This window comes from Gadus chalcogrammus, chromosome 16, assembly GCF_026213295.1.
Source record: "Gadus chalcogrammus isolate NIFS_2021 chromosome 16, NIFS_Gcha_1.0, whole genome shotgun sequence".
Classification (NCBI taxonomy): domain Eukaryota; kingdom Metazoa; phylum Chordata; class Actinopteri; order Gadiformes; family Gadidae; genus Gadus; species Gadus chalcogrammus.
In genome coordinates this window covers 15127025-15148102 of record NC_079427.1, presented here as the reverse complement: position 1 = coordinate 15148102, position 21078 = coordinate 15127025, and the positions used below count along the sequence as shown (strand labels likewise).

Below are 21078 nucleotides of genomic sequence, written 5' to 3'. Positions count from 1 at the left end.
CAGGCTCTCGCGAAGAAAGATAACTGTGTCACCGGGCGCACGAGGCACACATTGGCGCTCACGAGGAACACGGGTTTCAGTTTGCGGCAGTGACGTATCGTGATCTCATCGAGAGGCTGCTTCCACACAGAGGAGTCTGAGGGAGAAGGACCTCCCTTACCCCGGCGCTGTGGTTTTTGTATTTCGAAACTTTTTTTTAATTACAGCTCGACCTAACGGAACAGATGATGCCTATGCTGTATTATCAGTAATCTCAATCATATTAACCACCCTCGTCTGGTAAGTTTGGCAACTTTTTCCTCTATTCGTTTGCGTTGTCTAGGCGAAACGTGTAACAGCTCGTCACGGCTTCATTGTTTTAATGGCATCATCGGTGATGTATGTGGGTTTTCTGAAATACAAAGTGTTATCCCTGATGAAGAAAAGTACATTATCCTCCTACAACCCCCAACGTTGTTTACCACTAGCGTTATAACAGTTAAAACACTGTTATAGTCGTCAGGCGAGGATAACCATGGTTTTCTCTCGTTATCATGTGTAGAATTGTTTTATTCTTACCAGTATTCGTACTCGATATAGAAGACCAACTATTTTTATATAGTCATATGCCTATGTGTAGTTACTAACTAGGCTTGTGCGTGTGTTGCATTCAATGGCAAACGCACATCGCCTTTTTTTTTCTCATCAAACTGTGTTAGTAGGCCTATAGAAGAGGAAACCCTGGTTTGAACACTACCAGATATAAATGTACAAATATGGAATCGCTCTTTGTCATCTGACCCTACGTTAAACGACGGAGTCAAAGAGGCAGACGGATGTGCAGAGGTCCTCAACACAGGGTGGTAAAGCCACGCTTGAAGCACTGTCATGGGAACGTGATGACCTCACTGGTAGGCTAGTATTTGATCTCTTGCTACCCCCGTCTCCTTTGGTCCACTCATATCTACGCCTACCTATCGTCTACCCAGCTATCCTATAGTGTTGAGCCTATTTCAAATAATGTAACCTATTCAATTAAATATAATAATCATCACATCATTTAAGTGTGTCAGTATGTTTCTTTGGATACTTTTGAACAATAGTTTTCTTCCTTAAGCATGTATAGACTTTCAACTGAAGCCATTTCTTCATTATTTGAAATTGTAAAACAAAACAAAACCCCTTTTTGAACGCGATGCTAGAGGCACTTTGAGTGTCTTCCTCTCCTTTCCTCTTTCTCCAAATCTGAGAAACTGTCTAGGCTGAGTTTTATGGCTATGGTGTTAAGTGGTTTCTTCTTAAATATTATTTAGGAAGGCCATTAGAGACGTAAAAGGAAGAGATGTTGAGTTTGTTCTCCCCATGTTAAAAGCTTGTTATGTATTCCCAACCCTGAGAACAGTACACCAACCCAAACGGACAGCATGTACCTTCTCTAAATCACATACTTAGCTACCCTTTACCTCTCTGTATCTCTCTCTGGCTCTCCCTATTTTCCTGGCCCTAACTTTAATTTGGTGGCGTTGTAATGATAGGTGTTCCTTTCACAAACAACCAAACCATTTTCACACACCCCACCCTGAATTCTTGTGAATAATCTTTTGTAAAGAATAAACTCTGAACTTTGAGCCAAAAACAGGTGGGCCTACCTCCCCAATGCAGTAATAAGGAGTATTTGAATGTATTGTAAACGTTTATTCAGAGTTATATGGTGATCTGTTCAAAATCAGCTGACAATCATAGCCAGTGATTCACGTATAGGTGAACGTTAAACTTTTGAGAGCGGCCTCAGACATATAAAATCTGTTGACGATTATGGAGGAGATTAATCTCTACACAGTTTTTATGTGTGTCCATGTTTGTCTCTCGAGTGTCCATGTGGGTCTGGCGGTCTCTGTGTGTGTGTTTGTGTCCATGTACGTGTCTGTCTATGTCTGTGTGTGTGTGTGCGTGTGTGCGTGTGCTTGTATACATGCGTGTCTTTGTCCATGTGCGTGCACGTGTATGTTAATTCCATGTTTGTGTATGTGTGTGTGCGTGCGTGCAACAGAAGGCACCAGAGGGGATCAAGATGCTTGTCTATGGTTATCTACCAGTCCAGGGGTCAGTCAGTCTGTCTGTCTGTCCATCCGGTGAAGAGGAATGTAGCCAGATGATCGTGAGCCCGGGTGCCACTGCGCCCTGCTTCCATAAATCCATAAATGCCAGGCAGGAATCGCTGTGCCATGGAAATTCCCACTTCACTAACCCTGAATCCCATCCCGAGAAGCTAGAACTGGCATTTAGATCAGGATTGGTAAAGGATTGTGTAATTAAAGAGGAGCTTAAAACAAAATACGAGGTTGAGCACTTTTCTAGTCAAGCAGGCACGCGTTTGTCCATAACCCATGATTAAACTGACCCTTTTCATTTTTGCACTTCACCACAGGAGCTGTATTAAAATACATTTTTGAGTTGACAGACACCTATGTATTCAACTATATGTCTTATGGTCAATGTAAGGAATAGGATTGAAAGTATAGGGTATAAAATTGTTTTTAGAATGGGTGTGTGCGTGTTATTGTAGAAGGTTTAATGTTGGGTCACAATTCTCACTGGATATAGATTAGTGGAACTACGTTGGATCGTAACAAGTGCAAAGAATTTTTTTCAATTGACTCATCATACCTTTTCGATAGAGGAAGTGAAAGAGAGCTGCATGAGCTATGTCCCAAGCCGTTGTGGCTGAGACAGGGTGAAAGATCAGGCGATGCTTCCATTCCTATGTCTTTGTTAAAGGACTTTGGGTCTTATAGGACACTTTGAAAAACAAAATGTGTATATATACTATTTGCTTTCCCTGAGCAAACACCCAGAACCATCTTACCTTATTTAGCATGTAGTTCTTACATTCTACATTTATACATTCTTGTACAAATACACATTTGTTTAGGTAGGCAAGCAGGCGTTACACATTTAGACTAAAGTGCATGAGGTTTTGGTTAACATTTGTTTAACATTCCAACATTCCCATCCATCTTTCCAGGATGGAGATCCAATCGGAAAGTGGACTCAGTGACCCAGTCCTCCAATAAACTTAGAATAGTATTTTACAGTAAACATTTTTCTATAATGGTTCACCACCTGCAGGTAGCCTATCTTTAGTGTATTTTTAGGAAGAAAAGGGCGAAGGAGTACAACGCTTTATTAAGTGCGTCACACACATGTTATTTTTTTTACTTTTTTACTTTCTAACTTCTTAGTTTGTCTAACATTTAAACATACTTTCTTTAAATAGGTTTGGTTCTTTTTTACTTTTGTTCACCCGCTTTTGCCCCCAAATAGCCCTAGTGAGTAAAACAGTAATTATCTAAATCCTTGGTCTTTGTTTGACAAATAGAAATTACAAATTGTTTTGGTTGTGCCGATGTTGATGTGAAGGGGGTTATGACCGTTGTACCTGTTGGAGCCTGCATGTTTAAATGAATATCTCTAGAAGATGACATGTAGCTGTTGGCGTAAGACGATATTATTATGTGTCATGTGGTGTTTGCTCATAAGTTTCATTACAGATATTGCCTATGGTGCTTATTACCCAAAGGAAAATTCATTTAAACAAACTTTTAAAGTAGTCCAATCCTCTAAAGTGCTTCTGTCTCATAAAACTGATGAAGGTGTTGAGGTTAGAAGTTAACAGCTGGCTGTTAACATTTAATTCATTGACAAATGAATTAAATGATGCACATAAAAGACCTGAATGTCCTTTGATCATGAAAATAACATGAATCATGGCATTTAATTGATTAATCAAATCAAAAATCTTAATTTCAAAAGCTAGTTTCTTAATTGTATCTCAGGATTTACTCCATGAGTCCAGGCTGAAACCTCAATGTGAAAAAACATCAAGATGAGTCCTCTTTCTGGGGAGCTGCGCTCAAGCCTCTTCAAAATAAGTGTTTTTCTTAGGGGGTGGTGTGGTGAGGGAGTGCTTAGGACATCCAAAGTATTTCAATAGATGTTTGGCCACTGCTGGCGCCGGTCCCGAACCCCGTGTAGGCGCCCACATTGCAACCAAAGAGACAATCCTCAAGGGTGGCCCATGTGAACAGGGTGAACTCTGCTTTTGTTTCATCACTTGCGTTGCCACGGTGGTGCACATAACAGGGCCGCCACCACAGCTGGATAGCCCCTCCACGATGGATGACTCTCGGCTCAATGCAGTCCTCTCCTTAACCTCTATGAACGGCGTGTGGAGCGGAGACAGGCGAGGAGCTACAATGCCGACCTGGTGGTATACTGTTCCACTGTGGAAAAACATAGCCTGTGTGGTGACATCATGGCAACCCAAGGACAGGCCGGAGTAGGAAGTAATACCATGCGCTGAGACAAAGAGAGAGAGAGAGAGAGACGGCTCCACCACCAGCTAGTCTACATATCAGTCTTGCCCCCTCCCCCTCACCAGCCACCGCGACCACCATAATGAGAACATTGTCTATACTGTATAATAAGTGAGAACCTCTTGTCGTAAATCAGCCATTTGCTTGACGTTAATGGCCACCTCCATGTAAGCCAAACAGAGGGTATGGTTGTCCCTATCGCGTCGCTGAGATGTACGTGCACATTATCTGCTGGTCCACCCGAGTGTCTGATGGCTAATAGAGTGTAATTACCTCAAACCGTTTTTGCAGGCTCAGTTCTTTTGAATGGTGTTTCACCGCCTTTGGATCGTAATGAAACGTGCACTACGACTAGGTGCATCGTCTCCGGCTTACCACGCTAAGTAGTTCTGAATTTGAAATAAATGGAAGCACGCACGTGATGGGGAAACACGTCTCTATTGGCGTTGGAATGGCAGTGTTTTTGTCTGCTCTATCTACCTATGTTATTACAGGGTTATCAACCTGGGCCTTTAGTCTTTGTTTGACCTGCGTTTACACTCCTTAAGCGTCCTATCGCAGGGCCCGGTCAGCCGTTTTGCAGCGCTGTTGGAATCAAGTTTTCAGTGACCAACTCGAGGGCATTTAAGTCGGGCGGAACCATTTTGGTAAATGGTAAAAAAAATAAGAAGAAAAAGTTTAAACCTACATGCCTTTTAATCCAGGGATGTGTGTGGTTGTAGAAGGCTTGAGTAGCTTTGGTATGATATGGTTTCCAACTGACAGAAATCTGGACAATGTGCCAACAAGTTGGTTTGACCAAAATGTATTTCAGTTCATACAATATCTGGATCATTTTTAGCCTTCGATGATTGCAGAGCATTGTACATAAGGAGGAGTTCTCCTGAATTGTAGAGAGTTAAAAGTGGGTTATAATGTATGCATGAACAGCTGCCATTTCTTCAACTGCCCTCCGACTAAGGGTGAGCCCTAATGGCCTAATTGGCTTATCTTTGGATGCAAATGTAATATTCCTTGTCTTACTCTATCTTACCCTGATACCCTTCCCTGATATCCTTCTCTAGAGAGACTCTAGTCTGGGATCGATCCGTTTCACGCTGTGTGAACAAGTTTGACATATTGACTAGATTTCATACAGTTAGTTTATTGTTATACCACATTGTATAACACCTGTTAGAGCATACAGTTTATTATTATACCACGTTGTAGTATACTCAGATGGGAGCTTCCAGGGTGGCATCCTAGCTGGCAAACGTATGATTTTAAACGTTTCTCAAGCTGTCCTGAAATGCTCTGGTATTTGGCTCATTGTTGTTTCCTCTGTTGTGGTTCGTTACTTCCCACTCAATGTTACCCGTGGCCCGGAATGACATCAAGAAGCCCAAAACAGCTCAAACCCATTGGCTGTGATTTTAGCGTTTAAACCCCAAAAACCAACCACATAATGAAATAATGTCCATGTTGTTCTCCTCTGGCCTCTTAAAAGACTGCTTTATTGTAGCTATTTATAGCAGAAGAAATGTGACTCGTCGTTTTGCTGCTGTCGTGACTTGTTGTTTGAACCTGTCACACGGTAGAGTAATTACTGTTTTGCGCTTGTAAGCAAAAGTCATCATATTTGCCCCCTTCTCTCTCTCGTTTCTTTCCATCCGTTCCGGCCTGGTTCTGCATTAGTCTAGTGCGGTTTATACTGTGCATTCACACACAATTTATTTAACAGTGTGCAGGGCTGAATATTGTAGACTGCGTGTAACCTTCTTTATTGTGATATTCTGGGCAGTTCATGTCTCGATATATATTCTTTCCCCCCTCTATAGTCTTAATAAACGTATTTTTTAAGCATTTTATTTGTTTTCCAAACACCCACTCACCAGCCCCAAATATACAGTTCTGGCACAGAGTTTCTAATAAAGCGATTGCTTCAAACTCCAAATACCAAGTTCAGCACTAACTTCCACTAACTTCAACTTCAAACGGTATTATAGAATTCCCTTTGAAACCAAGTACTGAGAGCATGAAAGTTATAGCACTATGTGAATTCCTGATGGACATTAATGGAAAGCCTTGCTGGTGTTGGTGGGAGGAATTCAAATGAAACAACCCACACATCACAACCATAAGTACCAAGGAGTCAGTGTTCCGGACATGGGAAAAAAGTGACCGTTCTACCCCCATTTACGAGCTAGTGAACAGCGAGGGTTGATGGGGTTCAATGAATAAAGAGTTAAAAAAGAGCGCTATAGGGCTGCAGAAAGGGGTACGGCCAGACTAGGAGGAGAATGAAGAGGTTGCATAACTGTATAAGGGTTCACACAGAAAGCATTGCCAAACCAAGTGCAGCTACAAACGCCTGTTAAAACTGGTTCTATGCAAGAGATGCATTAAAGGTGGCAGTGGGACCCACGGGTTTCAACACGTTGGATTTCAAGTCCCAACATGTTGCTGTTGTCTCTGGATGTCAGGGCTTTACGGGAAACCTCAGACAAATGGGACATAATCCAACTGATTGTCCGAGCATGTAGTGATCGGCCGAGAATGGATCATTGTTAAAGTATTTTGAGACTACTTATTGATCTTAGGAAGCACTTATCTGGTCACTAGGTCACTGATCTTGGGGTTTGCAATTAATTTCACCTTGAGGCATTATGTGACAAAAGATTTCCCCATTGCCCTGTTTGTTATATTAGCTCCCATGTACAAAACCGTGCATACCTGCAATATTAAAATACCAGAAACTTCCTTTCATAGTGTCCAGGACACATTCTTTGACTGATATTTTCAAAGAAAACAGAAAAACTCCACACCCAGTAGGAAATGAAGGACTCTTTAGATTCAAATGAAGATTTCTTCTCTTATAACAAGATCATATGAATAACTTCAATCTAGTTTGATAACCAGTAGTATATGTTAACCTTAAACTTTTGTAGGTCACCAGTTTACTCAAGTCTCTACATCATTGCAGTTTTTTATTGTGTGTGTACATGTGTGTGAGAGTGACTTATAATTAACCTCTTGGTTTGGTCTGTGGCATTTTAAGGGATGGTTCTATATTTAACGTGCTATCAGGCAGTAATGTGTGTGGGTCCTTCTCTCTCTCTCTGTCTCTCTCTGTCTCTCTGTCTCTCTGTTTTGGTTTAGGCTCCGCTGGTTCCTTAAGGCTGTGTAGTACTTCCAAACTGGTGGCTTTGCAGGCACTTTATCATTCCCTTTGCTCCCTGAAATTATATCCAATGAACCTTGTCATTGCCACAAGAGCCCAGCAAGCCCCAGAATCACAAACTCATTAAAGTTTTTATTTCCTTGTTTGTTAGATGGCATACTTGGTTCTGGGATGTAGTATTTTCGACCGCAGAGAGATGTGGATATATTGTGCAGAAGTTCACGCACTAGAGAGATATGTTGTCCAGTGTTGTATGTTTTATATGGGTTCTGACGAAATGAATGACCACAAGCCCTTTAAAGATGGTCAAAGTGGAAGAGTTGTATTACTGACCTCATACAAAACTATACACAACCATACGCACACTGACAGACACTCACAGGCATACACACATATCCAGTGAAATGCATGCACACACACGCACACATGCATTCACGCAAATCCTTGCACACACTTTCACCCGCGCACACACTCACTTAGCCACTGTGGGCAGCAGAAACATAGGGGGGCATGTCCTAAGGCCATAATGGGTGTGCCTGTGGTAAAAGTGACAGTATAAGACACAGGCAGGTACACTCCACTTTACCAGTCTTCTAGACAATTTGAGTGCATACTGTGTGTCCGTGTGGCTGTGTGTGTGAGACTTGTTGTTAATGTCACAGTAATTGTCGGTAATCTGAATACCAACATCTATCTATATCTGTTTGGTTTGATTTGATATTTTTAGACTTTTAGATTTTTAGGCTACTTTTGAAGACGAAGAGTGAGTGGTGTAGCTCGGTACGGTGGAATAGAGTGCGTACAGTGATCATACAGCTGTTATAAGCGACAGTGAGGGTGCATGAGGTCCTGACTCAGCATTGGTAGCAGCACACTTAGCATCCTTGCTGGGTTGCCAAGGCAACCGGTTACAGTTACAAGTCTGGGGTGAGTTTGCATCCCTCTCCCTCCTCTCTGAGTCTTTCGCATTTACGATTGTTCTCTTCCGATTCCCTGAATTCTTTCATAAGTCGTTTCCTTCCTGTATTTCTTCCTGTCTTTCTTAAAACTTCACCACTGTACTATTTGTACTATACAACTATCTCTTACTCAATCATTCTCACTTCCGCATGCTCTTTTTTTAAAAGTACCATATGGGTGAACAAGTAGTTACTGCAAGTTGAAGGGAATGTGGCTGTTGTCTTTCATTATATCTATGAAGGTTTACATTAAGCGTGTACAAACATCTTGTGTTGAGTATCAGTGTTAGACCTAACACAATAATTGTACCCACCTACTGCTTTCTTAGCTAAGACACCCTGTGGCTTGGAGCGACTTTGCAGTAACATTGCAGCATTAAAGTGTAGCTAACCCTTTGGAGCTTAATGTATACAACCCATTGCTTTATTTTAGGCTCTCCCTCTCAGTTTGAAAGACATTTAAAATACATTTGTCTTTTAAATGTCATTACGAACTGAAATATTACTATTCTTTGACAGTTTTTTATAAGCTATTTGTCGTAAGTCAGCATGCGTCGCGATACAGAAATAGAAGCAGAAGATCCCCGGTTCACCTCTTATTGTCTGTAAAAAGAACCTGAATCACCGTACGCTATTTACAGCCCCCTGATGCTAGACCTATGTCACTGAACTCGAGCGTGTGTGACCTGGATTATGACGCAGGTGTTTGTTCCTCTGTGGGTGTGGGTGTTTCTGTGGGCTTGAGATCAGGAGTTTCCTAATACCTGTTGTTTTTTGTTTGTTTGGAGAAGGGAGACTTGATAATCAATGATGTATGATTATACATTCACACTGCATAACTCCGGTAACCAAGTTTTACGTGGTGTTGAAAGCTATGTGCTCTTGAAGCTATGCTCTGCAATCGGACCGAACCTGTTTTATTGACCACGATGTTAGGTGTTCCAGTCTAACCGCCAGCCTCTCATTGTGTCCAACTCCAGATCATATGTTCATAGAAGAATACCTGGAAGAAGATGATGAACCACCTTTGCTGCTCAGCTCTCGTCCTACTCACAGTGAGTGTGTGTCGATATTATCCGGGCATATTTGCATGTGGTTGAGTTGTGATGCTTCCTACAAGCTACCCACTCCTTAACCTGTTACTCATGATTCTCCGGTGGTGTGCGTGTGTGCGTGTGTAACTCTATGCCTGCCTGTGTTGTCTTCCAGGTTTTAGACTGTGGTGGGACTGCAGCAGTGCAGTGTCGGTGGGGGGAGGCGTGTATGTGTCTGCAGTGCCCTGCTGGCCAGCAACCATCCAAGGTAACGCAGCCATCTGGAGAGGAGGGAAATGTGATTGGTGCACTCCTGGGTGCTCTCACTGAAAATGGTTATTACTAGTCACAAGATCAAGATCACATACTCTTACCGTACCTTAGCTAGGGTATACTTTTAAACAATATTGTTCTTTGCAAACTGAAACAGTGATATTGAAAAAGTTATTGGATATATTTCACTCTGTACCTGCGTTAAAGCATGACAAAGCATGATATATTTGAATCTTTGAGAAACTCTCTAATATTCTCTGTTTCCCCCCATTCTGGACTTGTCTTGCAATCTCTAGGCGTGTGGACAGGTCCAAGCACCAGCAACAGACGTGCAATGCCAGGCTTGCCCACAGGGCACGTTTGCAGATGCGCTCGACTCTGAACTCTGTCGCCCACATGCATCCTGTATGGAGCTCAAGCGACAGGTGGCCACCCCTGGCAGCGCGGTATCTGACACTGTCTGTGGAGGCTGTCTGCCTGGGTAAGCCTGACTACTACACACTATTTAATAACGTGCCAGTACCGTGTTGTTCCCGTCTTACACGTGTTCCTCTAACACTGCATTTGTGTATAAAATGTAATTTGTGTGTATATCTTTTACTATGAGTCGCTTTTGACAACAGTGTCTGCTAAATAAAGGTAATTGAATGTAATGTATCTTTAAGGTTTAATTAGACAATGAGTTTTATTTGTGTGTACATGTTTTATATATTTGTGTATATATATATATATATATATATATCTTTACATGTCTGCATGTATGATCTTCCACAGATTCAACCCGTCTTCCGTAGAAAACGACGGCCCCTCAAAGCCGTGCGTGGAAGGTATGTAATCAAGTCACGCAATCCCCTGTGGCTACAACTACCACAGCTTCCACATCGCCCCCACGTCTTCCCCTCCAGCCCTCCATCCACCCTCACCCCCTCTCCTCCCTCCCTCCATCCCTCCCCCCCCCCCCCACAGCCGGGCCGGCGGGGCACGTGAGGGCGGTCCGCACCGCGGGCAGCGGGCCGGCGAGCACAGGCGGCCGTCTGGCCAACGGCACGGCGGTGCGCGGCGCGGAGGAGAAGACGGCCGAGTACGCCGTGTTCGCCCTGGTGCCCGTCTTCTGCGTGATGGGCCTGCTGGGCATCCTCATCTGCAACATCCTGAAGAAGAAGGGCTACCGCTGCACCGCCGAGAAGGAGGGCGGGGACGAGGAGACGGCCACCCCAGAGAAAGAAGGTGAGAGAGAGGAGAGAGGGAGAGAGAGGGAGAGAGGGAGGGGACAAGAGGGAGGGGGAGAGAGAAGGAGGGCGGGGACGAGGAGACGGCCACGCCAGAGAAAAAAGGTGAGAGAGGGGAGAGAGGGAGAGAGAGGGAGAGAGGGAGGGGACAAGAGGGAGGGGGAGAGAGAAGGAGGGCGGGGACGAGGAGACGGCCACCCCAGAGAAAGAATGGGGGGAGAGGGGAGAGAGGGAGAGAGAGGGGGAGAGAGGGAGAGAGGGAGGGGGAGAGAGAAGGAGGGCGGGGACGAGGAGACGGCCACGCCAGAGAAAGAAGGTGAGAGAGGGGAGAGAGGGAGAGAGGGAGAGAGAGGGAGGGGAGAGAGAGAGAGAGAGATACGCTGGATAAGGGGAAAATGAGAGTACCTACCTGTAACACCTACGGTACATACACAAACCACACATCAACCTGCATAGTTGTGCAACAGTAAAAACCACACAGCAACCGTGCAACAGGCATGTTCTGTGCATGTGTGAATGCCATCTAGTTCTCTCTGTGATGGGATCACATGGTACCAGGAATGCTTTTCTCTCCACCGAAATGAACTTTGACCCCTGTGGAGGTCATTGTGTGCTTTGTATGCTACCCTAAAACCCAGTTACTGTATAGTTTTTGCTTGACCATAATTCGCTGAAAGAGAGAAAGAAAGAATGAAAGATAGTCAAAAAGAAAGAGGCAAACTAAGTAGAGCGTGAACTAGTAGGACAGAGAGAGTGTCAGACTAACTCTGAATGCATCCATAAATAACTCATATCACTTATGGAGCAGAATGAGGGAATGATGGACACATCGGGCAGGCAGGCCGACAGACCCACATATGTAGATCAGAAGCACCGCTCCGCCAATAGAACAAGTGTACTATTACAAACGTCCCCTCCTGGTTTCACCCAGCCTTTTGTGCAACATGAGAGCCCTTCATTGGTTTGTTGGCCTCCTCAGTAGCTGCATAGAACATGTCCCTGTGGCCTAGGACGACCAATAGACCAACCGATCCTCCGTCTCCTTTCAGTTGAGATCTGTCCACAGATAATGCATCCTAACACGTACTTGCCAGGTTTCACTGGTAAGGCTTGAAAGAAAGTATCAACCGTTTCTACTTCTTTACAGTTGCACCTGTGTAGGCTTCCACACAATGAGAGGCGTGCAGGCTCACATTCTTCTTTGTGCACTGACCTGTTTCTATATAGGAGGTGACGCCACAATGACCTATGTGTGGATGAATGTCCTATCACCGTACACATAATGAAATGGGACATGATCCATTGATTTGGATACGCTAGCTGCTTATCAGTTGAAGTATTCAGTCAGTATTGTCTGTGTAGTATTTAAGCTTTTTTAATACCAGAAGTAAGATCCTATCTTATACATGCCCGGTATCGCTGAGGTAGTTGGTTGGGTTGAGCACATTACCAGAGGGTAAACAGTGATGTTGAACTACCTTCCTCCTTACACCAGACGCTGAACATGACAGGTAGTCAGGCAGGTTTGATACATAATAGTTTAATAGTTCATAATTAGCTGAACGAATTACAGATCTGAATGAAACATGATGAAAATGAAATCCTGTTTGCCTCTCACGGTTTGCTAGACCTGATAAACGCTGACACCAGTGGATCAACATTGTGCAACCATTTCCTGTGTTTTTAGCACCATCTCAAGAGAGATACATGAATATTCTTAAGTATCTATCTACAGACATGGCATCTCGGTTCAGCACTGAAGTGGTCGATGTAGTGCATGGGCTCCCTTTGTCATTATCACCTGGCTATATTACGAAAACTTGCGTGACCCATGCAGACTTTTGACCTGCCATGTCCACTATACATGTTTTGGTAATTTTTGTGGAAATTCTCTTTAAAATCGGCTCAGCAATCAATAGAACAAGTTCTATGACACAAATTCGAAAAAATAATGTGTAGCCATGGCTTTTGCAAAAATAAAAGAAAATACTGAAGGGGGTTAATGTATCAGGGAACCTCTCTCTCTCTCTCTCTCTCTCTCTCTCTCTCTCTCTCTCTCTCTCTCTCTCTCTCTCTCTCTCTCTCTCTCTCTCTCTCTCTCTCTCAGGATCCTTCCTCTCTCCATTCATCCATCTCTCATTGGTTCTTCACCTCCTCTCGTCCGAACACGACACTAACTGTCCATCTCTCCTTTCCCTGATCAATTATTCAATCAATCAGGCCCTGTCGACCGGTTGACAGGCCCTCGTCCCCCCTCGCTCCCCGCTCATTCCCCTCTTTCCCCTTCCCCTGCTCTTCTCTCACGTTTTCCTCTTTCTTGCTTTGTCTTTCCTGCACTGCTCTCCGTTCCTTCGACCTCCCCTAAAGTATATTTGACAACATCCTCCATTCACTGAGCTCCTATATGCAAAGGGGTCCTATGTATAGATTCAGGTTACCAGAACATTGAATGCAGAGACTGCGGCAACTGCTGCTACTGTAAGCCACAGTCGGGTCCCGTCTACTCTGGAGTCGGGACCCCCTTCACCCACACAGTGGTTACTACCCCTCCCACTCCTCTCCTCGTCTCCTCAACCCCTCTATGGCAGGAAGAAGCTGATGCAGTGGTTCAGAGATAGAGTAGCAGAGTTAGCAAATATCAAGGATGATAGTGTGCCATATCCAAATTGGTATTGGGTACAAAATAAAATAATATAATTTACAACTGTTACTCTTTTCACTCCTCTCCTCTCCCTATCTCCTCCCTCTCTCTCTCTCTCTCTCTCTCTCTCTCTCTCTCTCTCTCTCTCTCTCTCTCTCTCTCTGTCCATCTCTTGCTCTCTCTTGTTGTTGTATTACATAACGGTCCCTGTTGCAATGCGCTGTTGGTACGTTAGGTGTCGGAAGTCATTCAACATTTAACCGTGTAGTCATTTAGCTGAACGGCTTTTGCACCCATCGTAAGCACCTTAAGGCATAGGTCATTAAGGAGCAGGTAGCTGGGAGAAGTCTGGCCCAAGGACACCTTCATGGTAAACTGCAGACATTATGGATGGGGCCCAGTGCCTTCCGCCGGGGAGTAGAAAAACATCCTAACACAGTGACTGCAACGTTACAGACAAAGCTTCCCACCACTGCACTTTCTCATCCTCATGGTCTCCACTGAAGGGGAACCTGAGGTTGGAGTATGGCGGGGTTGCAGCATATCCTCACACTACAGCAGCAGGCCTGCAGATAGCCCGTGGGATTGGCCCGTTACATTTCCTACGCAGGGGAAAGGAAATGCGACAGAACACAACTCATGTCTGGCAGGAAGTTCTACGTCAGAGAATCATTAGGTGGTATACAATAGGGAGACATCTAGAAATCCCGTAGGCGACAGAACTTTAAATGCTCAATGTTTTCTGTCGAATGTCTAGCTATACAGATTCTGTGCATTTTAAACCTGTGTGGGTTTCTTTGTGGTATCCAAACTCGAATGACCTGGTTGAGCAGACCTGAAACCAAGAAACCAGTATATTTGCATTGGAATAGGGGCTGTCGTTATTACACACACATTTGGCGAAAGTATAAATGAATGGGAATGTCAGAATGTCACAGGGCAACTTAACATTGCTGTCCGCGCATAACAACGGCTGTCGTGGAGACAGAGACTTTTGTTAAGGGCCCAACAACAGCCTTACTTTTTATCATGTGGAAAGACATAGATATATGTTGCATGCTGACGTACATGCTTACATACGCACACACACACCACAACACACACACACACACACACACACACACACACACACACACACACACACACCACACACACACACACACACACACACACACACACACACACACACAGACCTGTGCATCCAAAGACGCATTCCCCGGTCTGGAACCAAAGTAACTATGGACACATAGTCACATTGACATACCACTAGGTTTACACAGGAACCCCTTTTAATCCACACACATACACACACACACACACACAACAGTGCTGACTGGAGCATGATGAGCCCCTCTCTGCAACTGCCCCCCTCACACACACATGCACCCTCTGCCCCTGTCTGCCTCGCTGGGGCTATTATGGGATGCATGGAGGGTTACCAGAGGGACACATTTCTGGGTTTTTTACTCATGCACACTCCGGATTATTCCTGCTGCAGTTAGAGGGGCCCTTTATAGTCTGATTGATGTGTACCCTCCATGTCCTCCTTTGTCTTGCACATGTGAAAGAGTAAGCACAGTCATTGTATAGCATTATATAGTACAAATTTCGTTGCTAAGTCTCAGAGCTTAACATATTAAAACCTTTTGAAACTAATTTCTTCCTTCTGTTTGTGTCCCCTCCCATTCTCCTTTTTCCCTTAATCTCTTTACACTCCTCTGTCTTACTGCTTCCCCCCCCCCTCCCTCTTCCTCTCCCCATCTCTTTCTCTCTGTAGCCAATGGCCTGTCCATACATACCGGACGACCCCCAACGAGGACACCATCAGTGTCCTGGTACGCCTCATCACTGAAAGAAAGGTAGGCCTCTGCTTATTGACCCTACTGACGTTGCAGTCTTTTCTTTAGCACTGAGCCGTCTGGTGGAAGGTACCCATACAGAATGGAGGAGGAAAACAAAAAAACCTTGACAATAGCCTAAGCCAAGCGACGCGTCACGCTCAATACTGAGCAGCGGTTGCACGACTATATCGAGCCTCAATACCGATAATGCAAATTTGACATTGCGCAACTACAAATCGAAAACGGTCTGCGATTAAAGGTGTGCTCTGATTGGATTGCATAGGTGTGTGGACAGAAACCTGGACAGACTTCTTGCACACGTCCTTACAACCATGTAATCAAATTGCTACATGGAGCCCGCCAGGAGGTATAAGCCGTACACAGAATGGTCCTTTTCCCACGTCTTAAGTTCCCTCGGTATTACTTTCAGTGTTTATGTCGGGCATCCCGGCAGGCGACCATTATTAAAAAATGAGTCATATGCGTGGGAACTCCATCTACCCCTTCCAGCCAACGACAAACCTGTTTCTACAGCATGTCAACAACTATGCATGACTGCACGATTTCGAAGGCTTTGGGACTATTAATACCATTTAAAACAGTACAACATATGGGGTTCTCTTCCTCTTATGTATTCATGACGATACCAGTATGACAGTGGAAATAAACCCTTGTAAGACCACTTTTTCTTTTGATACTGTGATAAATCTATTATTTCTACTATTCATAGTATTTAGTTTAATTTGGCGTGTGTGTGTTTTTTAGAAAATGCTGCTGCACTTGAGGAACTTTTGCTGGAATATGAAACCAGTCAGGATGGCCATGAACAAGAGCTCATCAATCAAGTAGGAGCAGCAGACGCACACACACACACACACACAACACACACACACACACACACACACACACACACACACACACACACACACACACACACCAACACACACACACACACACACACACCACAACAAACACAACATACGCACCCCACTAGACGACAATCATACTGCCAAGTCATGCTTCCTGAGGTCAAACTAAAGAAGTGACTTTTTTAGACATAGGTGAAATATTGAAGGGATGTCCCCTGTCTCTGATTCGTAAAGTCATGGTGACATTGAAAAGTTAGCAAGAAGCTCTGTCGACTGAATAAGAGAGATAAGCCATGCTAAATTCTAATGATTGAATTCCTAACTTACCACCCACTGTCTGTAATAAACAATGAGTGGGTGGTACGTTTGCCAAAATACAAAAAAGCATATTCCTATATTGCAAAAGTCTTATATTTGCAAAACAATGCAAAGAGAAGGCAATGACTGCAGTCTCTTCCTCAGCCTCAGTAAAGCTTGTGAAAAGTGCTGAATAGTGAACCCAGTGAGTCAGTTCTGTTTGGCCAGCGCTGCTGTCTCCTGACACGCAGCAGTCAGCCACAGCTCAGTGGCTCAGTGATGCTCACAAAGCCCACAGATTGTCGCTTGTCTGCGCAACAGTTGATCATGTGATCTCTAGGACGGCGAACCCTCTCTGTGGCTACAGTGACAGTAAAGCATTAATCCATATTCTGTCTCTTTTGACCACGAATATGGCTCAACAGCAGTGGCATACGTGTAAATTATCATGGATAGAAGCTGTGGGTCATCATTTGTAATAATCTAATTATCATTTATTCATAAATAATGAATAAGTAAGAAGGTAGAGGGAGGGAATGTTAAAGAACAAACATTTGCTGGAAATAAAAAACAAAAACAAAATTGGTCATGGCCACCAGCAGCTCAATAGGTACTGGAGCCAATGGGCTTTTGGAGTTCTACAACATTCTAAACAAACATACATTCTCTCTCATTCTTACTCACTCACTCATACTCTCTCTCACACACACAGACACGCAAGCACGCACACGCAAACACACACACACGCGCGCGCACACGCTAACGGAGGTTATCATGGGTCATTGGTGGTTATTCACCAGCTAGCATAAGAGCTGGGACCCACAGTTGCATTCATCTCTCTGGCTCGGTTGTTTTAGCGGAGACAAAAAGACAATGGGCAGCCATGGAAGCTTTGAGCCGGGAGTCTCGTGCGTAACACAAACTGCATGTTGTCAAGCTGCAATTGAGGCGAGACACACAATGTCGTCGTCCACGAGAAAAACACTAGATACTTGATTAAATGTCAATCTATTGTATTCACCACGGCAACGCTTTCTTCCCTCTCCTCTCCCTCTTCCTGCACGGTCCTGCAGGTTCCCCAAGCTCTCCCCTTTGGCTCAGTTCCTCCGCTCCCTGCCCCGGGTGCCCCCACCAGTCCCACCTGCACACCATCTCGGGCCTGTCCGGCCTGTTCCCAAGGCACGGCTACCGCTGCTCCCGCTGCGCCCAGAGGAAGTGGCCCGCCATCCTGATCCCCCGCTGGAGGCTCTCAAAGACCACCCCCTGAAGCCCCCACAGAGCCTGATCCTGCCCTACCTGGACGCGGGCGTCGACACCAGAAGAGCCCCCTGCTGGGGGGAGTGTGCGTGGACGAGCCGAGGCCCCAGGCCGCCGTGCCAAAGGCCACACCGCAGAAGGTGGGGGAGAGCTTTGAGGGAGGCAAGGAGAAGAAGAAAGAGGGAGAGCCCACGGTGCTCTCTGTGGGAAGGTGAGGCATAGGGAGGCCCAGCCCAACATACACACTGAAAAGAAAGCACACACTTAGACCCTCACAAATGCAAACAGCTTGTGTTGAAGACAGGTCCACACGCATGAAAACTACCTAACGTAGTCCTTCAATTCGTCCTGATTTTTTACTGAACAGATTTCAAGTGGCCCAGATTACAGAGAACAGACCTGTCACCGTGGAAACCAAGGCATCCACTCAGGAGCAACGGAACTCTCTTTTTGGCGGGAATCCCTTCTCCTCACTCTCAGGAGTCTCAAGGAGGTACATCCCATAATACTACCCTTTTCTCTTCCGACGTCTATTTACATTGTATTTTTCTTTCCTGCCTAAGTGCCTGGCCGCGTGTTGTTCAGCAACCTGAAGGCTCCCACGTGAGCACAAAAGATCCTGTCTACTCCCTTGCATTCTGCAACTTATTGAATTATGTAACCGTAACATCCACTTGGCCATTGGCGTAAATATCTACGGTGCAACCGGTGCACTGCACCGGGGCCCAGACGCCGTCAGGGGCCGATGGAGGAAGAAAATAAAAGGACCTAGGCGATCGCCTAGGGCGGCAAATGTGTCGTGGGCGCCCTCTGGTGGCACCCTTAATTAATTAATTAATTAAATTATACGAATCCCTCACTGTAGTAAGCAGGACAACGCGATAAGCGTTGTCCTGCAAGAATATTGCATTTCCAACCCTGGAGGTTTCCCATTTTGATTCAGTCTTTGTTCTCATTGTGTGCCCGCAGGTGAACAGAGGGATGCTGTACCCAAACGCTACCTCACTGAGGATAACCTCACGATCAATGGACAACTTGAAGGGACTCGAGTCCATTAAGGTCAACACTAAACCAAGTCACTGAAAGGAGAGACCTAAATCCTCCTCAGCGTTCATTTGACTGACCCTCGTTCGCCTTGGGAAATGATATCATACCATCACACATATCTATTTGACTCTTTTTTCTAATAGAGTTTGGTTATTTTCTTACACAATCATGGAACCACCGGAAGGCTTGCTGGGCACCTGCCGTTCTGTTGCTTTATAAATTATTATAATTTATTATAATCATTTTAAAACCCATTTTGATGGGTAGGTGGGTTGATTAAGCGGCCATCTTGAAATGGCCGTCAGTGCAACATTGTGATTAGCTAGTCATCTTTAATCCATACAGGAGGAAAGGACGGGGATGATTGGAAGGCATGTAGAGGTTTACTCGGGGGATGTCTTAATGTATCGGTTCTTCCAAGTGAAAAATGTAAACCACATACACAAATTGTAGCCCTCGCTCATGCCCACTTCAGGTCACTCTCACACACGCACATACACACGCACACACACAAACACACGCACACATACACACTAACACACACACACACATCTATGCATATTCTCAAACACGTTTAGTTAGTTTTTGTAATACGTAATATAGATACTATTCCCTGTGGGAGTCTAGACGTTGTAAATAGTACAAGAGTACAAATAAGTACCAATCATGAAATGCAAGCCAAATTTAAAGGTTTTTTGTACATAAACAACACAATCAGTAATGATCAGTAAATACATTTTAGCCATTTTTGAAGGATCTTGGGGAGCTATTTTCCAAATAGCTCAATAAAAATCCTTATTCTTAAATTAACTTTTCATGGAAGATTTTTAAAACAAAGAGCTTGTTAAACATTGAGCTCACTCAAACCTATCCATGAAGACAGCCGAAGAGACATTTTGGTTACCGTAATTGATACATGTAAACAGTGTTAGTGATTATTTATTGATTTTACTCATTCACATTTTGTTTAGCAGTGTTTCTAGCTAACATCGCTGAACTGAAGTTGCTTTCCTTAAGTCTTTACACAGGTTAAAACTTCTTGAGCCTGGACATTTTTATTTGAGATATTGTATGAAAACCATCATGTTGGCATAGGAATATGTAAATATGTGAACACATGTACATATGGACGGTCTGGAGCAGGTTTGAGTCTTTAGCCCTCTTATTCATTACAGTTGTGGCACTTGATTGAATTGATTCATGACGAACATTTTTTGGATGATTCAATGGCTTAAAACGTCAAAGCGTATATTAAATCCAATCATGCTCCTGCTCCTTTTCTTTTACTGTCTAGAAACAAAACACTAGATTTCAGGCATAATAGATTCCGTTTTGGGACATTCTCTTATGGGATGCTAGCCTATTGCATTTTTACAGGACAGTACTAAGTATTAAAATATATATTTTAGTATTTTTGCTGGGGAGAGGGGGTATTGGCAAATAAGCGAACACACATTTCAATGTTTGTTTTTTAAACCAGTGATTATTATGATTATGATAATTTTTCAGAATAATAGTAATCCGTATTGTTACAAGCTGTCATGCTGAAAGAAGGATTGGAAACGTAGTAAATACTTAAATAAACAAGAGGTTTATTTTCATTGCCCTTGTGTCCGTTTATTTTGTCATTGCACAACTTGTTTTGTTTTTCATAAGCACAAAGACACAAGCAGGCAATACTGTCTTTGTACAGCATTATTGCCATCTATCACCCTTTTGGACAGATCTCGCAAGTTCGTTAAATTTAGGCCTACTCTGCAGAAAAGGTCTGGCTCACCTCCCATACAAAAGGATTCGGCCCGGTACGTGATAGACCATCCAATCAAAACTGTTTATCTAACATGAGGCATATGGCTGTTGATGTTGAACGGTCTGTTGATCGTACGATCGAGACAGTATCAAACAAACTGGATGTACAATTTTCAGTAAAATAGGAACAATGAAAATGTAAAGCTTTTGTTGACATGATTTATTTATTTATTTTTCGGTTTTTTGCCATGATTGGTTGAGGCCTATCCAATTGTGTCCAGAGGCATATTTGGTCTGCTTGCATTGTTGACACCCCTTGGAAATGAGCGGAGCGGTGTGGTTGCAAAGCATGCCCTACTATTGTTAA

At 44.0% G+C, this 21078-nt stretch overlaps 1 pseudogene; it reads left to right on the top strand.

The window, feature by feature from the left end:
• Positions 1 to 150: 150 nt before the first annotated feature.
• LOC130406355 (tumor necrosis factor receptor superfamily member 19L-like) lies at positions 151 to 20410 on the top strand (annotated as a pseudogene).
• Positions 20411 to 21078: the final 668 nt, after the last annotated feature.